Source organism: Rhinolophus hipposideros (genome assembly GCF_964194185.1).
Source record: "Rhinolophus hipposideros genome assembly, chromosome: 24".
Taxonomy (NCBI): domain Eukaryota; kingdom Metazoa; phylum Chordata; class Mammalia; order Chiroptera; family Rhinolophidae; genus Rhinolophus; species Rhinolophus hipposideros.
In genome coordinates this window covers 24,769,578-24,781,702 of record NC_138070.1, presented here as the reverse complement: position 1 = coordinate 24,781,702, position 12,125 = coordinate 24,769,578, and the positions used below count along the sequence as shown (strand labels likewise).

The 12,125-nt window shown below is 47.2% G+C and overlaps 1 protein-coding gene across 7 annotated transcripts in view; it reads right to left on the bottom strand.

Moving 5' to 3' along the window:
• PKNOX2 (PBX/knotted 1 homeobox 2) overlaps positions 1 to 12,125 on the bottom strand; it is a 257,738-nt gene that overhangs the window by 83,261 nt on the left and 162,352 nt on the right. The window contains exon 1 of one of the 7 annotated variants that reach the window (XM_081037163.1): positions 7,061 to 7,228. The exons of the other annotated variants lie outside the window; for them this stretch is intronic. The gene's annotated coding sequence lies outside the window, so the exon portion shown is untranslated. Of the gene's footprint in view, positions 1 to 7,060; positions 7,229 to 12,125 lie in introns of those variants that run through there. 7 annotated transcript variants of the gene reach the window in all.

Below are 12,125 nucleotides of genomic sequence, written 5' to 3'. Positions count from 1 at the left end.
CAGGCACGGCTCCCTTCCCACGGGCGGCCTGTAGGTGGCGCCGCGGAGCCCGCTTTAATTGCATTATATAACATAACCTGTTTACTAAATCGTGCAATCAGTCGCCTTCGGATTTACAGCTTCGGATGTGTATAGAGAATTGGACTTTGAGTCAAATTTTAAAACAAATAAAAATGAGAGGCAGCTGTTGCTGATAGTGTGATATTCATCTTTTGGAAACAAATTCACCCCACTGCTATATATTATGCCTGGAAAAAAAGTGTTGGTTGGAAAGAGCTGGCTAGGTCTCCTATGCTGGCAACTCAGAGCGATGAATCTTGAAATAACAGTGTCAACCTGTCACTGATTTCATGTGACTCTGTGGATTTATCTAAAGAAACAGGCGTGCGGGCGTGTACACACACACGTCTCTTCGCAAAACTCAGTAAGGGCTAGAAATCACAAGATGAAAGCTGAGTGTCTAGAGGAAACTCAGTGGTCCCTGAAACCTGGGTGCATGGAGTCAGCACTAGGTGGTGACAGGGTGAGACCAGTCTGGGAAGAGGATGGGAGTGAGCAAGAGATTGTGCCTGTAGGCCAGGAAGCTTAAAAATGTGAGGGGGTCCAGTTGACATGTTTCAAAATGATGGAAACGTGAAGGGTCCTTGAAGAACAATGGGCCAGCTTCCCCAGAAGCTCACCCCCTCACAACACATCAAACACTGGACCTGTGCCTTTTTACCCAGGTGCTCTGGGAGCTCAGGGGCCTGAGGTGACAGAATTTGGGTGGCCTAGTAGATGCTGCTTCCCCCCATCTTTCTGACCTTGGGGTGCTGGGGGCAAGTGGAAGTCCTCTAGTTTGATAAGACAGGGCTCAGAGTGGGGTGTGGGCTCCAGGGGGGTAATTGTTTCTGTTACTAAGGGAAGGGCTGGTGGGAGAGGAAGTGAGTGGGGTTTGCACTCAGGGCCAGATCCCTTTGCTTGCTCACTACATGTCCTGAAGGCTGGCTGGCTAAGAGGTTGAAAATGAGCCACTGCTCCATCATTATCCAGGTCCCAGGGGACACAGTACCTGGCACAGAGCCCAAGTCCTTGTAGATGTCCTAGGCAGGAGGGCCACTTTCCTGGTGCCCCTCGGGTTCCTGCTTGGAACTCTCAGTGGGAAATAATTCTGTCTGATTCCAGCCAGAAGCCGAGATGACAACCAAAACGGTGGGCAACTCAGTCTCTTTGGCCACCACAACTCTTGGCACTAATTTTCATTTGCTACCTTTCTGGGAAGCGTGCTTGGGAGGTGGCACAAGATCATGCCCTATTATGATGATGCTGTTCTCCAGAGAACAGAGAGCAGAACCAGCATGAGCTCGGACTAGGACTGCTGGCTTCTGACTCCCTGAGACAATCTCTCTCCACTTCTCTCTCTTCTTTCAGCCCTTAACCGCCTCGTGGAGCGAATGGTCTTTGGAAGGGGTGTGAGACTCTGAAACCACAGAATCCAGAAACCTTCCTGCTCTGATCCCAGGCGTGTGGCCTCCTCCACATGGCCGGTGGTCCTCCTTCCAAGGGCCTCCTCTCCTTTCTCCGCCCCCAAGGCCATTTTGCCATTTGCTCTTTATCTGGAATAACAATATGCCCCCTGCGTGGCTGGGTCCACAGGTCTTTATGCCCTCACTGACTCCAGCCTAGACATAGCAAGAGCTTGCTGGAGAAACCCAGTTCTGGGAGCAGGGGGACATTAGCCCCCCTTGGGTCCCTCTGTGCCCACAGTTAGTGGGGGGGGCCTTAGTCACATACGACAGATCCCTTTGACTAAGCGCTGGGTGTCAGTGGGGCTGCTGGCAGACCCACATCACCCCTCATTCGACCAGGTTCCCTGAGTGGAGCCCCCATCTTGCCCTCCTGATTCCCGTCATACCTCTCTGATTCATGGGTGTTCTCAGCACGCCATGGCCCAGAGTTCCAGGCCTACAGCTTTCCCGCTTTACTCCCCCAGTTTAGCTATTTTTCAACCTGGCTTCAAAAAGTGGACCAGAGTCTGAGTTAGGAGAGCAGCCTGTTCTCTGCCCTCAGTCCCCTGCTGCCTGGCTCTGCCTCTCCATACCAGGACCAGGAAGTGTCCCCCGCTCTCCACCCTGCCTTGGCTGTCACACCTTTTCTGGCTTCAAAAAGCCGCTGATATATTTTACAAACTGAAACAGCAATTTAATTCCCCCTGATGGCGGCAATTGTCCATTAGATCTTCCTACCGAGGAGCTTAACAATAATTCCTTTCATCCAACTGCTTGCTTCTTCTTGATCTGAGAATCAATCCCATAATAGCAGGCAAGAGTTTTCCCATTCCTCTCCCCCTCCAGCTCTTAGCATTTGATGAAGATTCTCATCTCCTCTTTAAGCACTTTACAACTTGGCAATTCTTCCCCCTTTGGTTCCTTTAAACAAAATAAAACCAAACCAAAAACAACAACAACAACAACAAAAACCAGAAAGGGGAGGAAAAGGCATGCTAGCTGTAAGGATAGGCACAGACCTTGCGTTCTTCTCACAGAGAAGTGGTGTGCACCTTCTGCTTGGAGGCAGGGGGATGGCAGCAACGGTCACCTCCAATCAGCTGAAAAGTGGGTGCTGCTTTGCCCCAGAGGGGCACCCCCTAGTCTGCTCCTAAATTCATTCTCACCCACAGTTGGGGCCTGCTTTTGCCAGTGATACTCAATTTAGAACGTCTTTCCCTTTCCAGGAACCCTGTCCCTGTATTGCTGTATCCCAGGGATGGAGGACAGGAGGCTGTCACTGCTGCCCTGGGGGTGGAGTCCACAGGAAGGCTCTAGGCAGCCCCTCTCTCTGTCTGTTGCCCAGGTTCCCGCCCATCACTCATGCAACTCTCAAACCTACAGTGGGATCCTGCCCTCTCTTTTTCATCTCCAGTCCCCTTCGTCTTTACTCAAACAGCATGAGTGAGAGAGGTGGGGAGAAACAGGGAAAGGAGAAAGCTTGAGACCTTTTATTCAATTATTTTTCTTTTCTCTCAAACCTGTAGGCAGCCTCAGTGGTCAAGGGCAGAGGAGGGCTCTCCAGTTCTTCTGTGGGGACAGTTAGGGTGGATTGCCAGGGCACCAGGGAGCCCCGGCCTGCTCCCCCAAGACACCAAAGACACCATCAGGTGCTCTCTTGTCTGCGCGTGCACACACACACACACACACACACGCACACACACAGAAACAAATCTAAAAATGAACCCAGGGACTGAAATCCCCCTCGACAAACCTGATTCCCAGGTTTATTATTATTTGTCGAGAGCTGACAGCAGCCGCTGCTCAGGAACCGAGCTGAGAAAACAACACGGCCGGGCCCCTGAGGCTCACAACTCAGCAGAGACAGAGCAGCAGCTCCGATGCTGGGACCCAGGTGGAGAAGCACTTCTGCTCTGCATGGAGCCGGGGCCGCCTCCTCCCTGCTGCCCAGCTGCCTCCTCCCTTTCATAAATCTTTCTCTTTTCCTATGCAGGCAGGCCAGGTGGATGGCACCCCCTCGCAGCTCAGATGCATGAGGAAAGCAGGAGAAGTGAGGTGCCTTGGAAGGGATGGGCAGGGAGGGGCTGGAGCAGCAGGACTGAGCTGGGGCTGGGGGGTTGTCCACAGAGCTAAGGGGCGCTGACACCTGTTCAGTCTGACTCCTGAGATGCTCTCATATTCTCCCAGAAGCAGAGGGTTGTAAGAGGGACAGTCAGGTCCCTTTTCTCTCTGTAAGACTGTACCATGTCCTCTAGCTGGATGATACCTGCTTCCATTTGTAAAAATTCCTCCAAAAAAAAAAAAAAGGTCAAAAATCAAGGCTGTAGAAGCAAGTGGCTCTCTGGGCTCAGTTTATCACTGAAAAGCCACTCATCTCTGATACTTCCTTACCCAGTCAATGGATGGCCTTGCCCCTGGGCCTTTGTGATGCTCCCCATGAGCTCATAAGAAAACAGGAGGGGAGACCAGGTAGAGTCTACAGCGACAAGGTCAGCTGGAGGGAGGCAAGGATGCCCTGCTGGACTTCCTCACCCGTGGTCCTCACTTCTGTTTTGAATGAGAGCAGAGACACTGGCTCTGTGATTCTGATCTGTCAGGAAAGGCAACCCTGGGGACGGAAGGAAGGACAGTGGTGCCATGGGAGAGGAAGTGAGGTAGGCAGCGAGTCCATTCCTGGCCATGGCCAGTCAAGCCCCAATTGAACAGACATACTCTTTATCACCTTGTAAGTGTTTCCGCCACGCCTTGTGCTCTCTCTCTCATTTGCCAGCAAGGCTTCCTGTATTACATTCCTGTGTCCTTTCTGTCATCAAAACTTTGCTCACAACCTCACTCCTCTGGGAAGCCTGACTTCACTTTCCACTCCAGGACCATCCTCTTACTGGGAGCCTTGACATCAGACAGAGTAGGACACGGTAGCATGAATGACCACTAAGTACGTTTCTATGTTACAGAAAATTGCTGCCCACCCCATGTCCACGTTGCTCGTGGAACTTTACGCTCCCTAGCAGATAAGACCATGGCGTTGCCTTGTCTTTCTTCCTAGGGGAAAAAAAGCCTGTGTGATATGATTTCACACGGTCGCCCTCCTTATGGTACCTGAATATGCAGAGGGTGCCAAAAAAATGTATACACATTTTAAGAAAGGGAAAAACTATTAAAATTGTAATACTTCCTATATACCGATAACGACAGATGAATACAAGTCACATTTGACTTCTGCAATTACAAGAGGTGCTCAAAGTGGTTCCCATCAGCATCCAGACATTTCTGATTACAGTGAACTACTGCTTGAGCAACATTGACCAAAGTGTCCACTTGTACACATTTTTTGGCACCCCCCCTATACACAGTTACCAATTTAATTTCTTTAGTTTACTGTTAAAATGTAAAACAATCAATCAAATCTGAGAAGGATAACTCTTTAAGTCCGGGTAGTCATTTACACCTCAATGAGAATGAGTTTGTTTCCCTGGAGCAAATGTTGATGGGGTGAGATGATATATGGAATTAGTAACAATTGCCATGTATGAAGCCCTCACCATGCACCAGGCATTATGCTAAGCTTTTTATACAGATAACTTTGTTTATTTTTCTCAACAAATATATAGTGCCCGCATGATGGTTGTCTCTACTCGTGGATGTGAAAAGTCAAGCCTAGAGAGGTTGAGAGAGTTTCCCAATTGACACATGGTCTGATTGCAGAGTCTGAATTTCTTTTTTTAAGGAAGGCGGCGGCTCACAGTGGCCCATGCAGAGATCAGCAACCTTGCTGTTATCAGCACCACACTCTAATCAATTGAGCTAACTGGCCATCCCCTGCAGAGTCTGAATTTAACCTAGAAGTCACAGGGTGGAGGCAGGAACTAACAGCGGAGGAATGAGACCTCTAGAAATTGAAGAAGTACAGAAAAGACAAGGCTGACTGAAAACAAGGCGCTAACTTTGAGTTGGGCTGTCCAATATAAGCTCTCCTTTGACTTTCACACCCCGATATTCCAAGAATCATATCGATACTGCCTAAATGTCATCCATAGCCAGATTTGGGCTTTGTACATCAGTTAACGAACACACATTTTATGCCTTTGGGTGGTGGGCCTGCTTAAACAGCAAGAGTTCATTTCTGTCATCCTTTCATTTTTGGATGGCAGTGTATGTACACATTTATTTGTGTACAAATGTATTTAAACACTTTATTGCACTTTGCTCTTGTTTTATAAAAATGAACGGAAGATGGAAAACTAAAAGTGTTGATACCAGGGGCCAGCCCCGTGGCTCAGGCAGTTAGAGCTCCATGCTCCTAACTCCGAAGGCTGCTGGTTCGATTCCCACGTGGGCCAGTGCACTCTCAACCACAAGATTGCCAGTTCAATTCCTCGAGTTCCGCAAGGGATGGTGGGCTAGCCCCCTGAAACTAAGATTGAACAGGGCACCTTGAGCTGAGCTGCCGCTGAGCTCTGGGATGGCTCAGTTGGTTGGAGCGTGGGCTCTCAACCACAAGGTTGCCAGTTCAATTCCTCGAGTCCCCCAAGGGATGGTGGGCAGCGTCCCCTGCAACTAAAATTGAACACGGCACCTTGAGCTGAGCTGCAGCTGAGCTCCCAATGGCTCAGTTGGTTGAAGTGTGTCCTCTCAACCACAAGGTTGCCAGTTTGACTCCTGCAAGGGATGGTGGGCTGTGCCTCCTGCAACTAGTAACGGCAACTGAACTTGGAGCTGAGCTGCGCCCTCCACAACTAAGACTGAAAGGACAACAACTTGAAGTTGAACGGCACCCTCCACAACTAAGATTGAAAGGACAACAACTTGACTTGGAATAAAGTCCTGTTCCCCTTCCCCAATAAAAAAAAATTTTTTTTATGTATATAAAAGAAAGTGTTGATACCAGCATTAAAAAGGTGGGTCTCATCCACGTCATATGACTGAGACCAAGGTGAGAACACTGAACTGAAAGAAAGAGGCAAATCTTAAGTCTCAATGGCAGACTCACCAGACTATGGGTTCAATGATGAAGGGAAAGAACAAAATTAAAGAACGAATACGAAATGACAGAAATATATGGCTGAAGGCTGCATCTCAAAAAGCGATATGTGACTGGGAATCTGATTGTGTATTTTAGCGGGCTGGGAGTACAAATCTGGGAACTCATGCTTCGCGAGAGTGGGGGTTGCCTGTGCCCTGCACCTCACATTCTGCAGTTTGGGGCCAAGGATCTGACTCACATTGACTGGGATACCGTCAGTGTCTCCTTCCTGTTAGCCAGGACTGAGGGACCCTGCTTCGGCCCAGGTGGTGTGGGGTGGGGTGGAAGGGAGCGTGCAGTCAGCCTGCTCTCCGTGACTGCCTCCACTTGGCACTCTTTCCCCACCCCACCCATGGTTTTTCAGAGACCACCCACAGCTGCAAAGAAGTCCCTGTTCTGGAGAGAAATTCGCCCATGACTCACAGGCTAAGAGGCATCTGGCTCTATCTTTGGAAAGCCTGTGTAGTTGAACAGTATTGGGGTTTTTTTTTAAGTCAGGGCACCCATTCTATGGCATCCCATCTTTTGTCATATCTCCCTGAGTTCTAACCTCATTCGTCTGCAGAAACACCTTCATGCTGCCCTTCCTTTCAGAGTCTTCTCCTTCCTCTCTCAGCCCAGAGAGATTCCAGGCAGCAGTCTGAAGGGGTGACCAGTGAAGACATCTTCGCAGGCCAGCGGTGGGGTTATTACCCACAGCCTCTGAAGCAGGCAGCAACTAAACAGAAGTGCAGGGGATAAGTGCTGTGTTCCACTCCCACAGGCTCCTGGCTGTCCCCTCCCAAGCCCCAACCCCTTCCACCTCCAGCCTTGGAAAGGGGTCTGTAGTTCTCTGGCTTCTAACAGGGAAACCTTTAGTCATGTGCTGGCCCTTTCTGCTGCACTCAGACACCAAGGAGAAGTGTTTCATATTAAAAGGAGGATCTTTGAATACTAGCAATTTGTCTGAAAATTATAACTTGCATCAAACCTTAATTCTGCTTTTTGCAATGAGAGCTCAATTCCTATCATTGCGGTCTCAGTGGAAAGAAAGAGTCCTGCCTTCAATACAGAATCTTTGTGGACTTGAAGTTCAAGATAGTGCCCCTACTTTCCCCAGTAGGATGGACCCTACTTCTCATGGCAGTGCAAGGACCAGGGGTGGAAGAAGAGGAGAAGACAATTTTGCCCATTGTACTCTGTCCCTCAGGGACCAATTAGGATGCTCTAACTTAGAACAGAGAATGATCTTCTGGGATCTGAGCACTTGTTAATCTGGATCTTCCAGTGTCTGGCCTTCAGGGAAAAGGAGTGAAGCATGTAGAAGTTCTGTCCAGAGCAAGTTAGTCTGGGCGGGCAGAGGAGCTGTGTGTGAGGAAGGAGTAAACAGGAATTCTATTCCAAGATGCCACCCCAAGGGCACAAGATGGCCTAAGGCTGGGGCAGGTCGTTGCTATGGGCATGCTTCTCTGATCTTCATTTTTTAGGGCCTGGAGAGAGGTCAGAGCATCTGCTCTTTGTCCTGGAATTCATAGAAGTGGAAAAAGGATCTTACTGAATGAGACACTTGCTGTGGTCAGGGGTCATCTCACCAACAGGAGCTGTGTGTGCATGTGAGCCGGGCAAGTGTGGGGAGTAGAGTAGATGGGCAGAGAGAAGTGAAGAGGAAAGAGGCCCACTGAAGGATGGTTGGGAGGGCCAAGGAGAAAGGTCCCCAAGGGGGATATTCAGGGGAAGCTGAAGCGATGAAGGGCTAAGGGAACTGTTCGTAGTGGGACCCTGGTCTACAGCTGCTGTGCAGCTTGATGACAGCTTTCCCCTCACTTCACCCTTTCCCTTCTTCTCCACTCCCAGGAGCAGTGGCAACTCAAGGCTCCAGAGCAGAATGCCAGAGGACTGGCAAAGCGGAAGCATCTTGAGCAGTCATGTGGTTTGACTTCTTCCTATTCAGATTAGAAAACCTGCCCGAGTCCATTCAGCAAGTTGGAAATAGGGACCCAACTCTAATTCAGGTCCAAAGTAACAAATCCAATAATCATTTACTGAGCACCTACTCTGTGCCAGGCTCTGTGCTAAGCAATGGAAGTTCCAGAAGGAGAAAACAGAGGCAATTGAATAAAAAATAAATAAATACATACATACATACATACATACATACATACATACATACATAAATAATGAGATGAAAGTTTCCCTGAGCTGAAGCAAGACAGGTGACTTCAGATTTAAAGGTATGCCAGGGACTGATTGAGAGTAATGAAAAAAGAGGGGAGCGAACAAATCTCAAGCCTCAACATGTAGTGGTGAAATTTTAGACCTTTAAAAAGAAAACTGAAAGTGTCCATAAATTCTCATTGCAAGACTGGAAATAAGATGACAGTGGAGAAACGTATTCAAGACCTAAGAGAAACAGGTTTTGAGTGTGGGATTCTGAGCTCAAGTCAACTGTTAAGACAAAATAAAGTCTGTTTTAAAGACATGTGAGAATCCAGAGTTATTTCCCACCCATCAGTAGAGAAAAATAACGAGACGTGGCATTCCAGCCAAACCAAGCAGTGAAGAAGCATTGGACAACATCTATACAACATGTACATAGGGACCAGTGTGACCTAACAGGAGAGAAGACAGTGGGAGGGGGTAGAGGGCAAGGGGGCTTGGAAGGCTCTACAGAGGATTCCATTCCTTTTCCATGGTCAAGTCACACTAGTTAGTTCTGTAGTCAAATAATACTTCCACCTAATAATCACCCTACAGTCAAAACGCAGCGCTGTCTACAGTTATATAATAAAATATTAGTTTTCTAAATCTTAAAGATACTAAATATACCATTATACTAAAATATATAGTATAATTATATATAATACTATGTACTATATTATATATGCCACGTGACATTTATACACTATATTACATATAATATTCTGTATTAAAAATAGATAATAACAAATATAATTTGATAAAAATTATCAAACTAATACAAACTGGAAGGGGATAATGTGTTCTAATTTCCCCAGCTTTCATCGCAGAGAGCTAATAGATAAATATTATACATAAATTAAGAAAGAGGGACTTAAGTGTATTACCTACCATAATAAATATTGGCCACCAAATAACTAAAATCAGAGATTGTTGTTCATTGTGGTTGACTTTGGATCATAAACCTTGTGGGTAGAAGTGGGGAAAGTAGGGACACTTTTCATTTTATTTTATATCTTGTACATTGTTTGCTTTTTCCTCACATACATACTTCTAATTTTAAAAATAACTAAAATAAATAATGAAACATTTATATAAGAGAATACTATTCAGTCATTCAAAATAATAGAGTAGATCTAAAATCTATCTAGACTTCTGGTCAAGAGAGCAGAGTAGGTAATGCTATGCTGACCTCCTCCCGTGACCACATCAAAAACACAACTAAACTACAGAACAACCATCGTTGAGAATTGCCTGAAATCTAGCTGAGCAGGAGTCCGATAACTAAGGACATATAGAAGAAGCCACAACAAGAATGGTAGGAGGGGCAGTGACGCAGAATGGGTTTGTCCCACACCTCCGTGTGACCATAAAATATCTTGGCTGTGGTGGTACCCCCGGAGGAGCAAGGGGTCCCAGCCCCACACCAGGGTCCCCAGCCCAGGGTTCCAGTGCCAGGGAGAGAAGTCTCCATAACTTGTGGTTCTGAAAACCAGCGGAGAGTGTGGCTGAGTGAGACGGAGCACTGCTGGAGTCCCAGGTGTTCCTCTTAAAGGGCCATCACATGGGCTTGCCTAATGACTCATTCACTCTTGTCTTCAGTAGTGGAGCAGCAGCTTGAAAGGCACCAGAGCAATACGAGGAGGAACTGAATTGTCTGGCTGCAGGGTGAGGGCTGGAGGGGCAGCTTTCTCCCAGACAGAAGTGCTGGTAGAAGCCATTGTTCCTTTGTTGAGCCCTCCCAGCACCTTGCCTGCACGCATAGGCAGGTACCATGTCTGAGTCTCCATCAACCTGGCAAACATTGTTCGTCCCTCCCTGGTGACACCTGCCTGACCCAAGCCATTTCCAGGGGCTTTTCCATACAAACAACCTATCTTGGCTCATGCTGTGGACTTTCATAAAACCTTTCAAAAGTTCACAGACCTCAAACTAGCAGTAGCTGGCCTCAGCATGCCCCATACCATTTGCTAAGCAGCCTCAAAGTTGGCACTGCTGGCAGCTGGCCTTGGTTCACAGCTTAGCCTCTCCCAGGCACCTCCAAGCCAGCACAAGTGACAACCATCTGCAAATTACTTTGTAGATCATACCAAGTGGCCCCAAGCAAGGCACGTGCAGCAGTTGAACTTGGCCTACATCAGAGCCCCACCCAAGCATCCCCAGAACCCACACACCCAGTGACCGGCTTCAGATCACACCAGAGCACCACTCAACCACCTCCACAAATGGCAGACTCAAAGGGCAGACTGGACAGGTACCAAAGCCCTGCTCTGTAGGGTCAGCCCCCTAAAGAACAGCTCCTCCAATGTAGTCACAGCCAATCCTCATAACCAATCAGCCTGAGTCAATCCCTCGAATTGACGTGCCAACAGCAACGTAGGCTCAACTACAACAGGAGGACACACACAACCCACACAAGGGATACACCTGGAGGACCTGGCTCAGGTGACCAGGGAGACTGCACCATTGGGCCCCACAGGACACCTACTACATGAGGCTATTCTACCAAGACTGGGAAATATAGCAGGTCTACCTAATACATAAACACAAACATAGGGAGGCAGCCAAAATGGGGAGACAAAGAAACATGTCCCAAAGGAAAGAACAGAACAAAACGCCAGAAAAAGAACTAAACAACATGGAGATAAGTAATCTACCAGATGCAGAATTCCAAATATTGGTTATTAGGATGCTCAATGCTCTCAGGGAGAACTTCAACAAAGAGATAGGAACAAAAATGGAGATAGAAAACATAAAAAAGAACCAGTCAGAAATGAAGAATACAATAACTGAAATGAAGACTACATTACAGGGGATCAACAGTAGATTAGATGAAGCAGAGGACTAAATCAGCAATTTGGAAGATAAGGTAGCAGAAAACACCCAATCAAAACAGCAAAAAGAAAAAAGAATCCAAAAAAAAAAGAAAAAGAAATGAGGATAGTTTAAGGGGTCTCTGGAACAACATCAGGTATACCAACATTTGCATCATAGGGGAACCAGAAGGAGAAGAGAGAAAGCAAGGAATTGAAAACCTATTTGAAGAAATAATGACAGAAGACTTCCCTAACCTGGTGAAGGAAATAGACATACAAGCCCAGGAAGTGCAGAGTCTCAAACAAGATGAATCCAAAGAGGCCCAAACCAAGACACATCATAATTAAAATGCCAAAGGTTAAAGACAAAGAGAGAATCTTAAAAGCAGCAAGGGAAAAGCAGTTAGTTACCTACAAGGGAGCTCCCATAAAACTGTCAGCTGATTTCTCAACAGCAACTTTGCAGGCCAGAAAGAATTGGCAAAAAATATTCAAAGGGATAAAAAGCAAGAACCTAACCAAGATTACTCTACCCAGCAGAGCTATCTTTTAGAATTGAAGGAGAGATAAAGAGCTTCCCAGACATGAAAAAGCTAAAGGAGTTCATCACCACCAAACCAGAAT